The sequence below is a fragment of the Odontesthes bonariensis genome, chromosome 17 (assembly GCF_027942865.1).
Source record: "Odontesthes bonariensis isolate fOdoBon6 chromosome 17, fOdoBon6.hap1, whole genome shotgun sequence".
Taxonomy (NCBI): Eukaryota; Metazoa; Chordata; class Actinopteri; order Atheriniformes; family Atherinopsidae; genus Odontesthes; species Odontesthes bonariensis.
Window position 1 is genome coordinate 27,117,492 of NC_134522.1, and position 19,772 is coordinate 27,137,263.

Below are 19,772 nucleotides of genomic sequence, written 5' to 3' on the forward strand. Positions count from 1 at the left end.
AAATCAAAGCGATATATGTACTCGTTCAGTAGATTTTTTACTTGAAACCCATGTTGAGCTCTCAGAAACTACATTCAAATCTGAGCGCTCTTGAGGAGACTTAGGTGAAACTGACCATTTGTAGCATCTAGCTCCATAGGGCCCCATTCATTCTGGTCTCCACCGACGCTCCCAGTGGAATTCTGGTGGAACTGCAGCCAAAAAGCCGGTACAATGGGGCTTAATACAGAGTGGCAAGGCTGTTCGTTATAATGGCTGTGTGCCAAGGCTGAATCAAACGAGCACTGTTCCATTGCCGCCGCCATCTTTCTTGTTGTGCTTTCGCTTGTCTATGTTCGCTTCCACTGCCCAACGTCGCACTGCTCTGTCGTCACTCCCTCAAAACCCCGCACCAGAACCCTCTGCCCCGCCCGCGTTGATTCAAAACACATCTCTGCGTTGTGATTGGTTTAGTTGCCATCTGCCAGATTCAGGGCAGTATTTTCAAAATGACAAGTGGATCGAGGCCAGACCCAACCGCAGGCAAAACATTTTGCCGTCCAGCAGTTGGCGCTGGTTTTCCAGGCTAGTATTCCCCCCAAATACCAACTTTCACTGTGGGTCTTCAAAGGTCATAACGTTGAAAAATGTCAATTTAGAGCAGTTTGTGCATAAGAAAAACACAGCTTTAGGGGTACCCTTTGCCTTCAAATTGAACGTACAGAGACAGAAAACAAACATATTGATAGGAAATATGGTGGAGAAAGAGGGGCAATGACATAAATGAAAGGTTTTGTGGCTGACAGCTGACCTATTCTTGACCCAGTTTATGTTGATAAGCTTCCAAGGCACCCATACAAGAATATGGTTTTGGTATACTGGTTTTGCTGGCAAACAATGTTGAAATACTGTCAGGGTTTCTCATTATAGTCATACCCCAGATCAACCAATTTCTATATTTCTTGTGCCCTCAGAGGACTTTTTGTTTTAAATCGGAGCTAAAATTCAAATGCACTAAAAAATGTTCGATAACATCCTACATGGCTGTTGTATTAAAGTTTGATACACACAACTAAATAATCACAGAATGTTCAACAAAAATAGTAGATAAGAGCCAAAACAAACTAAATAAGAAGAAGGCCTTGAACAGGGATACGGTGTGTGGTCAGAGTCAGGCTTAAACTACATTAAAGCAGATTCCCCATAACAAATGAAACCAGAACTAAAACAGGACTGGACGCAACCCCAGACTCAACTGATACAAATACACTCTTAGAATTCACACTTCTACAAAGACTGAGAAAAACCCCAATCATCATCATTATTCACAACAAGCAGTGTTGTTGTTTGTCTTTACAACAAACTAAAACAGTAACAACAAGTCTAAGATGTTAAATTCAACTTTACCGAAATTCACTGGGATTGATAATGGACGAATGCTCAATACTAAATATACAAACATGTGCTGTGGAGGTCCACATAAAAAACAGCCTCTGAAAAGACAGAATATAAATTGTCAGCTGTCCATTTGGAAGAAAACCCAAAACTAAAGTTCTACTATATGATAAAAGTTTGTCATTGATTTCTTGTCACACTGAAAAATTATTTATTTTGAAAAACAAAACCAATACTGGATGAAAAAAATGAACACTTAATTATTATGTGTTTTTTTTCTTTAATCGCCACTCAGACAATGTTTCCTCCATCAGTGGAACAAGCAGCAACACTGAACAGTCACCAACAGTGAAGAAGACACTGGATCTTCTCACCAGCTTCCTGCTCTGAAGGAAACATCTTCACTCATCATCATGGGCAGCGAGACCACACTCTTTATAAACACATTCCTCAAGTCAGAAACTAAAGAAATGATCCCTGAAAGTATAGTCTTAGTTTGCTTTGGCTGTTGTTTGGCATCTTGTTTCTACAGTCATGGGTTTTTGCTCTTGGTGAGCTCCTGGCTTTCAGAAAGACTCCTCCTCTAACGTGATTAGAGGCTCAGCCACAGACAGCTGTTCTGTTTTGAAGTGGAGCAAAGCCAACAAGGCAGGTTTTAATCAAAATGTAGCATAAACTTCAACCAAATTAGCACAAAAATGGTCAATGCAGCTCTTTACACCTCTGCTTTATGAAGCTTATTTGAAGGGAGAATAAAACATCTGACAGATAGTATGTTTATGGTTTTAAAATCCAATCATACATGGAAATTTGAAAAAAATTCAACCTTGATAAAAACCTAAATGTTCAATTTAGTTCCATTAAATCACTTTGACATTCGTGGCAACCACATCATGTTAATTCAACTTTCAGATAAGAGCTCTTAAAGTTGATAATTATATGAAAAACATGAAGGTGGAATGTGGGTACACCTACTTTTCCAACACATTCAGGAAAAAGTAGGCTTATGCAACACAGTCACTTTCTTCAGGCGTCCAATGTTTCCATAGCTGGTTAGCACTGTCGCCTCACAGCAGGAGGGTTGCAGGTTCAATTCCCAGCTGGGGCCTTTCTGTGTGGAGTTCTCATGTTCTCCCTGTGTATGCGTGGCGTCTCTCTGGGTACTCCGGCTTCCACCCACCCTCCAGAAACATGCATGTCAGGTTTATTGGTGACTCTAAATTGTCCCTAGGAGTGAGTGTGAGCGTGCATAGTTGTGTGTCTTGTTTGTCTCTGTGTGGCCCTGTGATGGACTGGCGACCTGTCCAGGGTGTACCCAGCCTCTCGTCCAATGACGGCTGGGATAGGCTCCTGCCCCCCCGCGGCCCTAAATTGGATTAAGCGGGTATAGAAAATGGATGGATGTTTCCATAGTTTTGTTATCCAGCTACATTAAATCTGCGGTTTCATTGACTTTGATTTGCATATTTATTTTAGCTGACTTGTAAAGCTGTACTTTAGGAGTTGTTTGTGCAGTTCAGGGACAATCAAGCAACTTTATCTTGGCTAAAATGTAATCTTTTTATCAGTATTTTAGATAGAACAAAAACTTTTTGACATAAGGACACCAATCACTCAGAAGATACAGAAAGGAAGAAACAGCATCAGTTACGGTGCACAATAAGCTGAGCAGTAAAACGTACTCTACAACAGAACTTTGTGGAAAAAGAAATGGACAAAAAATACTCTTTAAATTTGTTTGGATTGCTTATTAGAGTCTTTTGTTTGAAGTGGAGCACTCTTCCTTGTTAGTTGATGCAGATCAGAAAAACACATCTCTTCTAATCATGATGCGTCCTGAGCAGGTCTGGCTTTAAAAAAAAGAAAGTGAGGTTAAGTCATAATCTTTGTTTTAGTGTTTCACCATCTACTTACACAGATATTTGCTTATTTAACAAGTTATTTCAGTAAAAAAACATATTATACCAATAAATATAACTCTGAACAAGATGACACACCACTCAGACAATGTTTCCTCCATCAGTGGAACAAGCAGCAACACTGAACAGTCACCAACAGTGAAGAAGACACTGGATCTTCTCACCAGCTTCCTGCTCTGAAGGAAACATCTTCACTCATCATCGTGGGCAGCGAGACCACACTCTTTAGAAACACATTCCTCAAGTCAGAAACTAAAGAAATGATCCCTGAAAGTATAGTCTTAGTTTGCTTTGGCTGTTGTTTGGCATCTTGTTTCTACAGTCATGGGTTTTTGCTCCTGGTGAGCTCCTGGCTTTCAGAAAGACTCCTCCTCAAACGTGATTAGAGGCTCAGCCACAGACAGCTGTTCTGTTTTGAAGTGGAGCAAAGCCAACAAGGCAGGTTTTAATCAAAATGTAGCATAAACTTCAACCAAATTAGCACAAAAATGGTCAATGAAGCTCTTTACACCTCTGCTTTATGAAGCTCATTTGAAGGGAGAATAAAACAGAATAAAACTGTGATGTATTTCCCCCAAATACCAACTTTCACTGTGGGTCTTCAAAGGTCATAACGTTGAAAAATGTCAATTTAGAGCAGTTTGTGCATAAGAAAAACACAGCTTTAGGGGTACCCTTTTCCTTCAAATTGAACGTACAGAGACAGACAATAAACATATTGATAGGAAATGTGGTGGAGAAAGAGGGGCAATTACATAAATGAAAGGTTTTGTGGCTGACAGCTGACCTATTCTTGACCCAGTTTATGTTGATAAGCTTCCAAGGCACCCATACAAGAATATGGTTTTGGTATACTGGTTTTGCTGGCAAACAATGTTGAAATACTGTCAGGGTTTCTCATTATAGTCATACCCCAGATCAACCAATTTCTATATTTCTTGTGCCCTCAGAGGACTTTTTGTTTTAAATCGGAGCTAAAATTCAAATGCACTAAAAAATGTTCGATAACATCCTACATGGCTGTTGTATTAAAGTTTGATACACACAACTAAATAATCACCAAATATTCAACAAAAATAGTAGATAAGAGCCAAAACAAACTAAATAAGAAGAAGGCCTTGAACAGGGATACGGTGTGTGGTCAGAGTCAGGGTTAAACTACATTAAAGCAGATTCCCCATAACAAATGAAACCAGAACTAAAACGGGACTGGACGCAACCCCAGACTCAACTGATACAAATACACTCTTAGAATTCCCACTTCTAGAGAAAAAAAGAGAGAAAGCAAGCCTAAGTTTCAGGAGGCCATTTTTATGGCTATTTATTTTTGCCTTTTCCTATCAATAGGCTGACAACAATTTTGAAGATCACATATTGTTCATGGTATCCCTAGGAGGATCCACAGTACTTAAGTTTAATTCAAATTGGTTTGGTTAGGAATTCTATAACTGCAGAGTTACTAGAATGAAGAGTTTTTCACTGTTAGTTGTTTAAATTAGAGTATATTCTCTTTTTGGAAGGTTCCTATCTTGCACTAACTGCCAGGTTGACAATATGTATTTTATTTTATTATTATTATTGTTATTATTTTTCTATGTGTCTGTATGTTTCTAAGGGGAGAGGGGGCAGGGTGGGAAGGAGTGCTACCTAGTTTATGGTCGTATGTACCAAGCAAGAAAGGGGAAGAGACTGAGGTATGCCTTCATTCTATCTATATAATGCATGCTGGGAAACAGTTTGGGAAGAGTGGTGGTAATTTAAACTTCTGCCCATGGAACGTGAATGGTATTAATGAACCGGTTAAAAGAGGTAAAGTGCTTGCTCATCTTAAATCATTACAAGCGGATATTATGTTTTTACAAGAAACACATCTAAAGACTGACTCACACGGAAGACTTAGATGTAGGTGGATACAGCAAATATACCACTCAAATTTTTCCGTAAAGCTAGAGGTGCAGCAATTCTAATTCGAAGGGGGGTTCCTTTTAAACAAATGTCCACAATTACTGACAAGGATGGGAGGTATGTAATTGTTGTGGGGGAAATTCATTCCACCCCAATGACCTTGCTTAATATATACGGACCAAACCATGACGACCCGGAATTTTTCAGAAAAGTCCTAAATTTGATACCAGACATTTCCAACACTAGCCTAGTCATTGGTGGTGACTTTAATTTTGTTTTAGATACATACCTGGATAGATCTTCTACCATTAGAATAGAACCCTCAAAGGCATGCAATCTCCTTAGGTCATATACAGAGAATATGAATCTATCTGATGTTTGGCGGCTCTTTAATTCTTCAGGTAGAGAATACTCCTTCCATTCCAAAGTACACAATGTCTACACAAGGATAGACTTCTTCCTGGTTGATGGCAAATTGTTGCCCTATTGTTACAATGCCAAATACCACAACATTATTATTTTTGACCATAGTCCAGTGTCATTTGCAATTAAGCTCCCTGGGCATTTACCCACACAAAAATCCTGGAGATTCAATCCAGAACTCCTTACAAACCTCAAGTTTTGTGAATACATAGAAACGCACATAAAACTCTTCTTTGAAACTAATGATAAAGATGACATTTCACCCACACTATTGTTGGAGACCTTTAAGGCGTATTTCAGAGGCTGTGTTATCTCTTTTCAATCATCACTTAAAAAGAGTAATAAGGAACAACAAATGGAATTAGAAAAACAAATTAATCAGTTAGACAGAGATAATGCTCAACAACCCTCTTTGGAAAAACACACAAAGATCGCTGCACTGAAATACGAGCTAAATAAAACACTGTCTGCTAAGATTAGCAGAGCCTTTGTTTTTGCTAAACAAAAACATTTCGAATTTGGTGACAAACCGCATAAATTACTGGCAAGACAATTACGAAAAATTGAAAATGACAGAGCAATTCATAAAATCAATTCAGGAACGGGACCTGCCCTCACTTCACATAAAGACATTAATGACAGATTCATGCAATTCTACAAACGTTTATACACATCCGAACATAATGCATCGCCGGACGCAGCACAGTCATTTCTGGATAAATGCAACCTTCCATCTTTGAGTGAAGCAGAGCGTAAGATCTTAAATGCAGACATCAGCTGTGAGGAGCTACTAGCAACTATTAGATCACTGAACAATGGCAAAACCCCAGGCCCTGACGGGCTCAGTAATGAGGTATACAAAAAATTTGGAGCATTGTTGGTTCCATATTTGCGTGCACTATATACCAGGTCATATGAGGATGGTGTGTTACCGCAAACTTTAACTGAAGCCACTGTCACCCTACTATTAAAAAAAGGAAAAGACCCAGAAGAAGTGGGCTCATATAGGCCAATTTCCTTATTAAATACTGACCAGAAAATTCTAGCTAAGACACTAGCCAAGAGGCTTAATGCCTTCATGGGCAAACTAGTGCATCCGGACCAAACAGGGTTTATCCCAAATAGAAATTCTTTTCACAACCTCAGACGTGTCCTTGATATTATGCACTGTAATAGGCCACCCACACAAGACCTTATCATCCTTAGCCTAGATGCCGAGAAGGCATTTGACCGGGTGGAATGGCCCTACCTCTTTGCGGTCCTGGAAAAGTTTGGGTGTGGCCACACATTTCTGTCCTGGATCAAGCTCCTGTACAATAACCCCTGTGCTAAGATACTTACAAATCGGACACTGTCTGCCCCATTCCACCTGGGTAGAGGTACTAGACAGGGTTGTCCACTTAGTCCGCTGCTCTTTGCTCCAGCCATAGAACCGCTTGCGGAAACTATCCGTGGACATCCCAGGATACATGGCTATGAAACGGAATGCACTAGGAACAAGATCTCTTTGTATGCAGATGACATATTGTTATATATTACAGAACCCCCAATAACTATCCCTTCAATATTGGAGGTGGTTGGCTCTTTTGGAGTTTTCTCTGGGTACAGGATTAATTGGGGTAAAAGTGAGTTGTTACCAATACGATTGGGAGATCAGGAGTGGCTCAAACAGCTTCCTTAGCGTGTAGTCCAGGACAATTTAACTTACTTAGGAGTGACAATCACCAAGAACTATAGCGCCCTTTACAAGGCCAATTTCCCAGCCTTGCTAAGAAAACTGGATCACAACATTCAATTTTGGAGAACGCTACCAATTTCCCTTCTGGGAAGAGTCAATGCCATTAAAATGATTTTTCTCCCTCAGATACTCTACCTTTTTCAAAACCTACCCATATTCCTCACTAAATCTTTCTTTAAGAAGCTAGACTCCATTATTCTTCCCTTTATATGGAACTATAAAACACATAGAATTAAAAAAGAACACCTCTGTAAACATAAATCTGTTGGAGGGCTAGCTCTACCCGACTTCAAGCATTACTATTGGGCAGCTGGGTTGCGCTCTATCGGACACTGGTTGGAGGACGCTCCTTCGCCTTTCAATGGGCTAGAGATGGAGCGTGAGGACTGTTTACCATATTCAATAAGAGCAATTATATTAGCACCTGTGAAGATCAAAAGAAAACATGTTACAAGAATAACCCTATCATTCATGACACTATCAGGACATGGAAACAACTGAAAAAGCATCTCAACCTTAGTGTGCTGTCCTCTCTATTGCCAATTGCAGCCAACCCCACCTTTATCCCCTCCACCTTGGCTGGAGAATTCAATGTGTGGAGGGAGTTGGGGATAGGAAACATTGGGGATCTGTACATTAGGGGCACATTTGCCTCTTTTCAACAACTCCAGGAGAAATTTAAATTACCAAATAATAATTTCTTCAGATATCTCCAGATTAGGAACTATGTTAAAACATATCTTATAATAACGGTAACACAAAATGCTTTGGAGATCTCCATTAAAATGTTTGCCAGGTCACACTCCATGATCTCTCAACTGTATGACACATTGCTGAGCATATGTTCACCCAAAACGAACGCCCTAAAGGACATATGGGAAACAGAACTTGGAACCGAAATATCTCAATTTGTGTGGGAAGAATGCCTTGAACACATACATGACTGTTTCATTAACACCCAACACTGTTTGATACAATTTAAAATTCTACATAGGTTACATTACTCCAAGGCCAAGTTGCATAAAATATTCCCAGACGTATCGCCACTGTGCGAGAAATGTGAATGCGCAGAGGCTACCTAATCACACAGTAATGCCATATGCCATAAACTACAAAAATATTGGGGTGACATATTTCATTTCCTGTCTAGGATTCTGGAAGTCCAGATAATCCCAGACCCTGTTTTGATCATTTTGGGAATATCTGATGAGCTCTTAAAGCTGAATGTAGCACAACAGCGTCTACTGTGTTATAACTGCCAAGAAACTGATCCTTCTACATTGGAAGGGAAAAGAAGTGCCCTCATTTAAACACTGGTTATCAGACATGACCAATACCCTCCACCTGGAGAGAATCAGATTCATCCTAACAGATAAGTTGAGGGAGTTTGAAAAAATTTGGGAACCACTGGTCTCTTACCTTGATTCAATAACTGACTAACATGACCAACTGCGGGGCACTCCTAGGGGAGGTGGGGGGTGGTGGTGGAGGGGGGTGGGACTTGGGTTTGGGAGGGGGAGGGGGAGGGGGAGGGGGTGGGGGGCTTGTCCTTTATGTCTTGTAGGTCTTGTTTTTCATGTTTAATTTCTTACAGCGGACAACTACTGTCTATTGTCTTTTATTTTCAGTATTATTATTTTTGTGTTAACGCTATTGTTTGTGTTTTTATTATTTTTATTTCTATTATAGATGTTGTCACAATGCCTTTTTTGTTGTTATGTATATGTCAAATTTTCTTAAAAGAAACATGTTAATGTCAGACCAAGTGCCTTGTTGAAAGAAATGTTTCACAATAAATATATTTGAAAACAAAACAGAATTCCCACTTCTATAAAGACTGAGAAAAAAAAAACCCAATCATCATCATTATTTCAGTTTCATATGTAAATACCAGAGGTAAAATGACCGATGTCACGAGTGTAATGAAGACTTAAAAAAGAAAAATGCAGAACCAGAGATGTGCAATGACACAATCCAGTAAAATTGAATGCTACCATCCATAAACTCTTTAAATAATCTTACAAACAGACTAACAGAAGCAACCACCTAATCCTACTCCATTTCTAACTTAGACTGAAAACAACAGAACAGGACAATAGTTGATGGAGGAGAGAACATTCCTCCTCTGCTCTGACTATTCAGGTATAAATAGGAAAAACATGCATTATGTGAACACAGGAGGCCTGGAATTACCAGCAGGACCCAAGTGACTGACCGCTTGGTACAAAATCAAAAATAATAGAAATGGAAGAGAAAAGTAGAGGAGTAATAAAAAGTAGGAATAAAAAACAAGGGATGAATCGACTTAATGTCAGAGTTGTCTGATAAAACAGTGAAATGTTTTGAGTGATGTTTATTAGAGCTTCAGCTCACAGTCAGCAACAGTTCTTAAAGATCACAGTGAACTCCTGTAAACCAAAAAAGACAAACCTGTTCTAATCAGACTGTCTGAACAGGTCTCATTTTAAAATGGTCACATTTAAAGATAAAAACGTGATTTTATGAAAGCTGATAATCACATCACAACAAGCAGTGTAGTTGTTTTTTCTTTACAACAAACTAAAACAGTAACAACAAGTCAGAATTTCACTGGGATTGATAATGGACGAATGCTCAGTACTAGACATACAAACGTGCTGTGGAGGTCAGCATTAAAAGAAAAGGCTCTGAAGAGACAGAAAATAAATTGTAAGCTGTCCATTTGGAGGAAAACATGAAACATAACTTCTACTATCAGATAAAAGCTTGTTATTGATATCTTGTCACAATGTAAAGGTTATTTATTTTGAAAAACAATACCAGTAGCCTACTGGATGAAATAAATTAACACTTAATTATTCTGTGTTTTGTTTTCTGTCCACTCAGACAATGTTTCCTCCATCAGTGGAACAAGCAGCAACACTGAACAGTCACCAACAGTGAAGAAGACACTGGATCTTCTCACCAGCTTCCTGCTCTGAAGGAAACATCTTCACTCATCATCGTGGGCAGCGAGACCACACTCTTTAGAAATACATTCCTCAAGTCAGAAACTAAAGAAATGATCCCTGAAAGTATAGTCTTAGTTTGCGTTGGCTGTTGTTTGGCATCTTGTTTCTACAGTCATGGGTTTTTGCTCCTGGTGAGCTCCTGGCTTTCAGAAAGACTCCTCCTCTAACGTGATTAGAGGCTCAGCCACAGACAGCTGTTCTGTTTTGAAGTGGAGCAAAGCCAACAAAGCAGGTTTTAATCAAAATGTAGCATAAACTTCGACCAAATTAGCACAAAAATGATCAATGCAGCTCTTTACACCTCTGCTCTATGAAGCTCATTTGAAGGGAGGATAAAACATCTGACAGATAGTATGTTTATGGTTTTAAAATCCAATCATACATGGAAATTTGAAAAAAAAAATCAACCTTGATAAAGACCTTAATGTTCAATTTAGTTCCATTAAATCACTTTGACATTCGTGGCAACCACATCATGTTAATTCAACTTTCAGATAAGAGCTTTAAAGTTGATAATTATATGAAAAACATGAGGGTGGAATGTGGGTACACCTACTTTTCCAACACATTCAGGAAAAAGTAGGCTTATGCAACACAGTCACTTTCTTGAAGCGTCCACTGTTTCCATAGCTGGTTAGCACTGTCGCCTCACAGCAGGAGGGTTGCAGGTTTGATTCCCAGCTGGGGCCTTTCTGTGTGGAGTTTGCATGTTCTCCCTGTGTATGCGTGGCGTCTCTCTGGGTACTCCAGCTTCCACCCACCCTCCAGAAACATGCATGTCAGGTTAATTGTTGACCCTAAATTGTGCCTAGGAGTGAGCGTGCATGGTTGTGTGTCTTGTTTGTCTCTGTGTGGCCCTGTGATGGACTGGCGACCTGTCCAGGGTGTACCCAGCCTCTCGTCCAATGACGGCTGGGATAGGCTCCTGCCCCCCCGCGGCCCTAAATTGGATTAAGCGGGTATAGAAAATGGATGGATGTTTCCATAGTTTTGTTATCAAGCTATATTAAATCTGCGGTTTCATTGACTTGGATTTGCATATTTATTTTAGCTGATTTGAAAAACCCAACAGCTGTAATTCAGGAGTTGTTTGTGCAGCTCAGGGACAATCAAGCAACTTTATTTTGGCTACAATGTAATCTTTTTATCAGTATTTTAGATGGAAAAAAAATTTATTGACATAAGGAAACCAATCACTCAGAAGATACAGAAAGGAAGAAACAGCATCAGTTACGGTGCACAATAAGCTGAGCAGTAAAACGTACTCTACAGCAGAACTTTATGGAAAAAGAACCGGACAAAAAAGACACTGGAGCACTGCGGAGCACTCTTCCTTGTTAGCTGCTGCAGATCAGAAAAAAACAATCTTCTAATAATGATGTGTCCTGAGCAGGTCTGGCTTTAAATAAAAAAAAAGGAAGATTAAAACATAGTCTTTGTTTTAGTGTTTCACCAACTGCTTCCAGAGGTATTTGCTGATTTAACAATTGATATAAGTATAAACAATGTTACACCAATATATATAAAATTAAACGAGATGAAACACCACTCAGACAATGTTTCCTCCATCAGTGGAACAAGCAGCAACACTGAACAGTCACCAACAGTGAAGAAGACACTGGATCTTCTCACCAGCTTCCTGCTCTGGAGGAAACATCTTCACTCATCATCGTGGGCAGCGAGACCACACTCTTTAGAAACACATTCCTCAAGTCAGAAACTAAAGAAATGATCCCTGAAAGTATAGTCTTAGTTTGCTTTGGCTGTTGTTTGGCATCTTGTTTCTACAGTCATGGGTTTTTGCTCCTGGTGAGCTCCTGGCTTTCAGAAAGACTCCTCCTCTAACGTGATTAGAAGCTCAGCCACAGACAGCTGTTCTGTTTTGAAGTGGAGCAAAGCCAACAAGGCAGGTTTTAATCAAAATGTAGCATAAACTTCAACCAAATTAGCACAAAAATGATCAATGCAGCTCTTTACACCTCTGCTTTATGAAGCTCATTTGAAGGGAAAATAAAACAGAATAAACCTGATATGTATTCCCCCCAAATACCAACTTCCACTGTGGGTCTTCAAAGGTCATAACATTGAAAAATGTCAATTTAGAGCAGTTTGTGCATAAGAAAAACACAGCTTTAGGGGTACCCTTTGCCTTCAAATTGAACGTACAGAGACAGACAATAAACATATTGATAGGAAATATGGTGGAGAAAGAGGGAAAATGACATAAATGAAAGGTTTTGTGGCTGACAGCTGACCTATTCTTGACCCAGTTTATGTTGATAAGCTGCCAAGGCACCCATACAAGCATATGGTTTTGGTATACTGGTTTTACTGGCAAACAATGTTGAAATACTGTCAGGGTTTCTCATTGTACTCATAACCCAGATCAACCAATTTCTATATTTCTTGTGCCCTCAGAGGACTTTTTGTTTTAAATCGGAGCTAAAATTCAAATGCACTAAAAAATGTTCGATAACATCCTACATGCCTGTTGTATTAAAGTTTGATACACACAACTAAATAATCACCAAATGTTCAACAAAAATAGTAGATAAGAGCCAAAACAAACCAAATAAGAAGAAGGCCTTGAACAGGGATACGGTGTGTGGTCAGAGTCATGCTTAAACTACATTAAAGCAGATTCCCCATAACAAATGAAACCAGAACTAAAACAGGACTGGACACAACCCCAGACTCAACTGATACAAATACACTCTTAGAATTCCCACTTCTAAAAAAACTCAATCATCATCATTATTTCAGTTTCATATGTAAATACCTGAGGTAAAATGGCCAATGTCACGAGTGTAATGAAGAATTAAAAAAAGAAAAATCCAGAACCAGAGATGTGCAATGACACAATCCAGTAAAATTGAATGCTACCATCCATAAACTCTTTAGATAATCTTACAAACAGACTAACAGAAGCAACCACCTAATCCTACTCCATTTCTAACTTAGACTGAAAACAACAGAACAGGACAATAGTTGATGGAGGAGAGAACATTCCTCCTCTGCTCTGACTATTCAGGTATAAATAGGAAAAACATGCATTATGTGAACACAGGAGGCCTGGAATAACCAGCAGGACCCAAGTGACTGACCGCTTGGTACAAAATCAAAAATAATAGAAATGGAAGAGAAAAGTAGAGGAGTAATAAAAAGTAGGAATAAAAAACAAGTGATGAATCGACTTAATGTCAGAGTTGTCTGATAAAACAGTGAGATATTTCAAGTGGTGTTTATTAGAGTTTCAGCTTTCAACTAAAGTTTGAGTATAAATAAGGCAAGTCATCGATGAAGAAATGCCAAAGCAAATCTGACCACAAATGTGAGGTTATTTCTTTGATATTTCCATCTTGACCTGACTGAATCAGAGTGAAGAAAAAGCTTTTGAAAGATGGAGGAACATGCAACATTTACTCTCTTTATTTCTGAGAGTGGATACTTCAACAGTATGAGTTATCTTACCAACAAAAACAACTTTTTTTAAAACTCTGGGAGGGAATAGTTTTTTCAGGGCTGCTGATAGTGCAGAGACTCGAGCAGTCAGAGTGTGTATTCAACAGAGAAGAGGCAGAAATCCAAACTCTGGATGACTTCATGTGTGCTACAAAGACAGAATGAACAGACTTGATAATCAGTCTCTTTCATTTTTCATTTGTTTCTTAATGTTGATCATCCACTCTCTCCATGCTTCCTCCTTCAGCGTAAGATGCACTGAACAGTCACTAACAGTTCTTAAAGATCACAGTGAACTCCTGTAAACCAAAAAAGACAAACCTGTTCTAATCAGACTGTCTGAACAGGTCTCATTTAAAAATGGACACATTTAAAGATAAAAACATGATTTTATGAAAGCTGAAAATCACATCACAACAAGCAGCGTTGTTTTTATTCTTTACAACAAACTAAAACAGTCACCACAATTCTAAAATGTTAAATTAAACTTAACCGAATTTCACTGGGGTTGATAAGCGACAAAACTCAATACTAGACATACAAACGTGCTGTGGAGGTCAGCATAAAAAAAAGGCTCTGAAAAGACAGAAAATAAATTGTCAGCTGTCCATTTGCAGGAAAACACAAAACAGAAGCCCTTCTATCAGATAAAAGCTTGTCATTGATTTCCCTCTCACACTGCTAAGGTTTTTTATTTTGAAAAACAATACCAATACTGCACAAAAAAAAATTAACACTTAATTATTATGTGTTTTTTTTCTGTCCACTCAGACAATGCTTCCTCCATCAGTGGAACAAGCAGCAACACTGAACAGTCACCAACAGTGAAGAAGACACTGGATCTTCTCACCAGCTTCCTGCTCTGAAGGAAACATCTTCACTCATCATTGTGGGCAGCGAGACAACACTCTTTAGAAACACATTCCTCAAGTCAGAAACTAAAGAAATGATCCCTGAAAGTATAGTCTTAGTGTGCTTTGGCTGTTGTTTGGCATCTTGTTTCTACAGTCATGGGTTTTTGCTCCTGGTGAGCTCCTGGCTTTCAGAAAGACTCCTCCTCTAACGTGATTAGAGGCTCAGCCACAGACAGCTGTTCTGTTTTGAAGTGGAGCAAAGCCAACAAGGCAGGTTTTAATCAAAATGTAGCATAAACTTCAACCAAATTAGCACAAAAATGGTCAATGCAGCTCTTTACACCTCTGCTTTATGAAGCTTATTTAAAGGGAGAATAAAACATCTGACAGATAGTATGTTTATGGTTTTAAAATCCAATCATACATGGAAATTTGAAGAAAATTCAACCTTGATAAACACCTAAATGTTCAATTTAGTTCCATTAAATCACTTTGACATTCATTGCAACCATATCATGTTAATTCAACTTTCAGATAAGAGCTCTAAAAGTTGATAATTATATGAAAAACATGAAGGTGGAATGTGGGTACACCTACTTTTCCAACACATTCAGGAAAAAGTAGGCTTATGCAACACAGTCACTTTCTTTAGGCGTCCACCGTTTCCATAGCTGGTTAGCACTGTCGCCTCACAGCAGGAGGGTTGCAGGTTCAATTCCCAGCTGGGGCCTTTCTGTGTGGAGTTTGCATGTTCTCCCTGTGTATGCGTGGGGTCTCTCTGGGTACTCCAGCTTCCACCCACCCTCCACAAACATGCATGTCAGGTTAATTGGTGACCCTAAATTGTCCCTAGGAGTGAGTGTGAGCGTGCATGGTTGTGTGTCTTTTTTGTCTCTGTGTGGCCCTGTGATGGACTGGTGACCTGTCCAGGGTGTACCCAGCCTCTCGTCCAATGACAGCTGGGATAGGCTCCAGCCCCCCTGCGGCCCTAAATTGGATTAAGCGTGTATAGAAAATGGATGGATGTTTCCATGGTTTTGTTATCAAGCTACATTAAATCTGCGGTTTCATTGACTTGGATTTGCATATTTATTTTAGCTGATTTGAAAAAGCCAATAGCTGTAATTTAGGAGTTGTTTGTGCAGCTCAAGCAACTTTTATCTTGGCTACAATGTAATCTTTTTATCTGGAGGCTGTTTGGCATCTTGTTTCTACAGACGGGGATTTTTACTCCTGGTGAGCTCTTGTAGATCATAAAGACACACCTCCTCTAATCAGACTATATTGTGACCAGGAAGTGCTATAACATGTTTCTAAAGTCGCATATCACAAAATGTTTTTAACTAAATCTGACTGATGACAAGAAACAATGTTACCTTTTTTCTTTTGCTTTGGGAGAAGCTATGGAACACATATTCTCGTTTAGAGTAGGAAACACTGGACCATATTTTATGCCAGAAAGGAAATACATCCATCCCACCATTGATAGCACAATTTTGGCTTCTTGATCTTTATTCAAATATGACACTGAAAACCTGCCTTCAAAACTAATTGGACTTACCTCTACAGCTATAATAAACAAAAAAGGAAGAAGACGATGAAACACATCTGTAAGCTACTATGCATATCAACAGTTTAGCTATGAATTGTTAGCTGGCACTTCAGAGAGGAGATTGTGTAAAGGCGAGGGAGCGATAGTTCTACTGCTGGAAATGACTAAGTGACAAAGATTCTAATCAGACTGTATCTTGACCTGGCTGATATCTTATATCCACAGACAACTTCTGGGTTTTCAGATAGCAACAAAATCATCACTGACAAACGTGTTTTCTGTTTTGAAGTGGAGCAAAGCCAAAATTAGCTCTAATACTAACTCACAAGGCAAGTATTTATCAAAATTATATATATTTATACCAAATTACCAATAATACTTTGTAAAACTCTGCTTTATGAAGTTCAAATGAGAGCTCATTAAAACTCCAATGGTGGTTGAAAGATTAATGTGCTTTTTACATCCAGTTGTATTTTGTGAATGATAGAATAAAAGTATTTAGATAAACAACAGTGGAAAGAAAAAAGGTGCCAACCACATTATCAAAAAGCTTAAGTAAAAGAAAAATCAACCTGATTCCATCTTTAGTTTTTTTTTCTTCTGTATTTATTTATCTTTTGATTTTCTACATATTCAATCCATGTGGGAACGTATTCTGAATAATAACAGCTGGTCTTTTCTTTTAATTGCAACTTTTAGTACATTTTAGATGTCAACTATTGTACTCAGGCTGTGTGAGCAACTGAGCAATGTTGTTCAAAAATGAAAAATGTTCATACTTTTGCGACTTTCATGGTTTTTTTGTGTTTGTTTTTACTGATGTAGCCTGAACATATTGGCAGTGTTAAACACATCACCTCTTTCTAATGAAAAAGGTTTTAAAAAGACAACTTAACAGGTCAAGTGCTATGTTCTTCCTTGTGAACTTCTGTGAATCACAAAGACACAACTCTCTAAAATCGTTCCATCCAATAAAGCTTAATTTTTTTTTTCAGTTGGCACTTTGAAGTGAAGCATTTGTAAAAAAAAAAATAAAACTGGAAAGAACCTAATGCTGGAAAGATGCTTCATAAACATACAAGGATCAGCCATAACACAATGACCACTGACAGTTAAAGTCAGCAGCACTCATCTTGATCTAGTGTTTTCTGCAGAGCAATCAGACCCCACAGTCATACAGTATGGCAACGCCACTCCCATAACAAGCAGCTTTTCCCAGAGGGACAGCACTGAGCCTTGCAAAAACAGCTTAGAGTGCTAAAATGCATGTCAAAAAGCCTGAGGTCTCTAAACTCTCCAGATACCAATCTGATGGGATCTCACAATACACAAAGACCCTCCCCACAACCCACAGGGCTTCAAGAATCCTTTTCAGGTCAGATCACTTTTGGCAGGATGAGCAGAGCACATTCTATATTAGGCAGGTGGTCATGTTATGGCTGATCGGTGTATCTTCACATTTCCAGGTGAATGAGACATGACCACAGCAGCATTTTCAGAAAATTGTTTGACATTATAACACTCAAGCACTATCTGATCACATTCAAGGAAAATCAAACAAAAACTTTGACTAGATCAGTTTAGATGCAAAAAAAACTGCCTGTTTGAAGAAAAAAAAATTAAGTATTTCTGTCTCAATTTCGAATACACCGCAGAGAACTGACACTGCAATATTTAAAGTGATCAATGACCTCCTTATGGCCTCTGACAATCATCTTGTCCTCAATACTGCAATTGACACTGTAAACCACAACAGAGTCCATCTAACCATACTCAAAGCTCTATGTTTGTGGCTGGAACCAAAACGTTTTAGCCATTCATTGTCTTATATGGATAGCTGCGGGCAGGTTTTAGGTGTGACTACAATTGACAACGGTGGTGCGTTCATAACAATAACAGACAGATGCTTTGTCCACTCATCTGCTAATGTTTTCTGCAATACTACCTATTCCAGTTATTAACACGCAACTCTGGCTCTTACATCATGGTATATGATACTTATTGCACTTCTCTTTCTCTTTTGTTTTGGCATTTTACAAAGGTTAGTGTGTGGCAACACTGAGGTTTCATGTGAAAGCAGCCATTTTTATTGTGACATTTTAGAAAGAATTACTGCCAGAAACCCTTTTCATGCAATCTGCTTGAGTTACAGAAAACATCGAAATAGAAACAGCCTCTTCCTCTGCGAATGAAGAGGAAAGAAAACAGTGCTATACTGTATAAAATACTCGAAATACTCAAAGCTTTTATTTAGATGATCCATTGAAATGGAAAAAGCTGTACTGGTTTGTTATAGTTAAAAGAGCTGAAAGGCAAAATTTTCAATTTACCAACGAGTTTGCTTTCCAACCCACACACACAGATTAGTTTTGATACACAGACTAACAGAGGTCAAGTACATCTTTATTTTGATATTTTAGGTTTGGTTTGCTTAAAGTCTAAAACTCATTAGTGACAGCGAATTTGAGAACAACCTCACCATAACCTTGGAGTTGCTTAAAATTTTAACATTAAATTTGTTTGTTGCTGGAGCACTACAAGGACTTTTTTATCTTTGTGGGAAATGTGAGAAGGAGGCTAAAATCTATCTTACTAATAATGATCATGTGGTACAACTAGTTGACATACCTAATGTTAAGAGTGTGGTGTTTTTTTTCACTCATGATCGAAAACACTTTATTTCTGCTGCATGTGTGCACATTACTCAGGGTAATATGAAGGAGAACAATCACTGACTTGACACCTAATTCCCAACGTTGCTACGTTGGAAATTTCTGTCTAATATCACAGTCAGCCAACATACACACACACACACTCCTACACACACACACACACACACACACACACACACACACACACACACACACAAGCACACGCACTTTTACTCTCATCCTTGAAAAAACATCCTGTGCCTGAAAGCTGGAAGAGGTTTTGGAAATCAAAGGTAGATAGACAATAGGCGTCAATCATATTGCTTTTCAAACCTGACACACTTCCAGTAAAACATTTTACAGGATAGAAACAGCTAAGAAACAGAAAGTTAACATTGAAGTAACTGCCCCTAAAATGAAACCTTTCAAACAGGACCACACTGCATCAAAATGACTCCTACTCAGCAACTCACCATTCAATCATTTTTCATTGAGTCAAAGAGCGGAGCAGCAGTGTTTAACAGAGGTCTAACAGTGTGCAATCCACCCATTACACTTACACTTTTAGTTCATAAGAATATAGCAGCTCAGCTAAATTTCTATCATTAATATGAAGTTTTGGTAAAGGTTCCATAAGGGAGATCTGATATGTTTCATTCAGTCTTTCTTGCCGCTTCGGTTTGCCACCACTTCCCTGCCACTCCTTTCTTTGTACACCAAACGTTTTCTGATGACTGCAAACAAAAAAAATTGTAAAAAATCTCTCCTTATTGAAATGACTGTCAAAAGCCGTCAAGAGAAAGCTCTTAGATACTTTCTAATGTGATGCATTCTTGAAGGAATTTTGACAGCTTTTCAAGCTGTGAAGATATTGTTGTCAGATCAACTAGATCAGAAATAATTG

General features: G+C 38.7%; 5 non-coding genes across 5 annotated transcripts; all 5 read right to left on the reverse strand.

Annotated features, from left to right (window-relative positions):
• Positions 1 to 1,660: 1,660 nt before the first annotated feature.
• On the reverse strand, positions 1,661 to 1,867 carry LOC142366987 (small nucleolar RNA U3). The gene has a single exon (XR_012766964.1). It is a non-coding gene; the product is annotated as a small nucleolar RNA U3 (small nucleolar RNA).
• A 1,502-nt stretch (positions 1,868 to 3,369) lies between these two features.
• LOC142366981 (small nucleolar RNA U3) lies at positions 3,370 to 3,576 on the reverse strand. The gene has a single exon (XR_012766958.1). It is a non-coding gene; the product is annotated as a small nucleolar RNA U3 (small nucleolar RNA).
• Positions 3,577 to 10,215: 6,639 nt separating this feature from the next.
• LOC142366982 (small nucleolar RNA U3) lies at positions 10,216 to 10,422 on the reverse strand. Its single transcript, XR_012766959.1, has one exon. It is a non-coding gene; the product is annotated as a small nucleolar RNA U3 (small nucleolar RNA).
• A 1,471-nt stretch (positions 10,423 to 11,893) lies between these two features.
• LOC142366977 (small nucleolar RNA U3) lies at positions 11,894 to 12,100 on the reverse strand. Its single transcript, XR_012766955.1, has one exon. It is a non-coding gene; the product is annotated as a small nucleolar RNA U3 (small nucleolar RNA).
• Positions 12,101 to 14,573: 2,473 nt separating this feature from the next.
• Positions 14,574 to 14,780, reverse strand: LOC142366989 (small nucleolar RNA U3). The gene has a single exon (XR_012766966.1). It is a non-coding gene; the product is annotated as a small nucleolar RNA U3 (small nucleolar RNA).
• Positions 14,781 to 19,772: the final 4,992 nt, after the last annotated feature.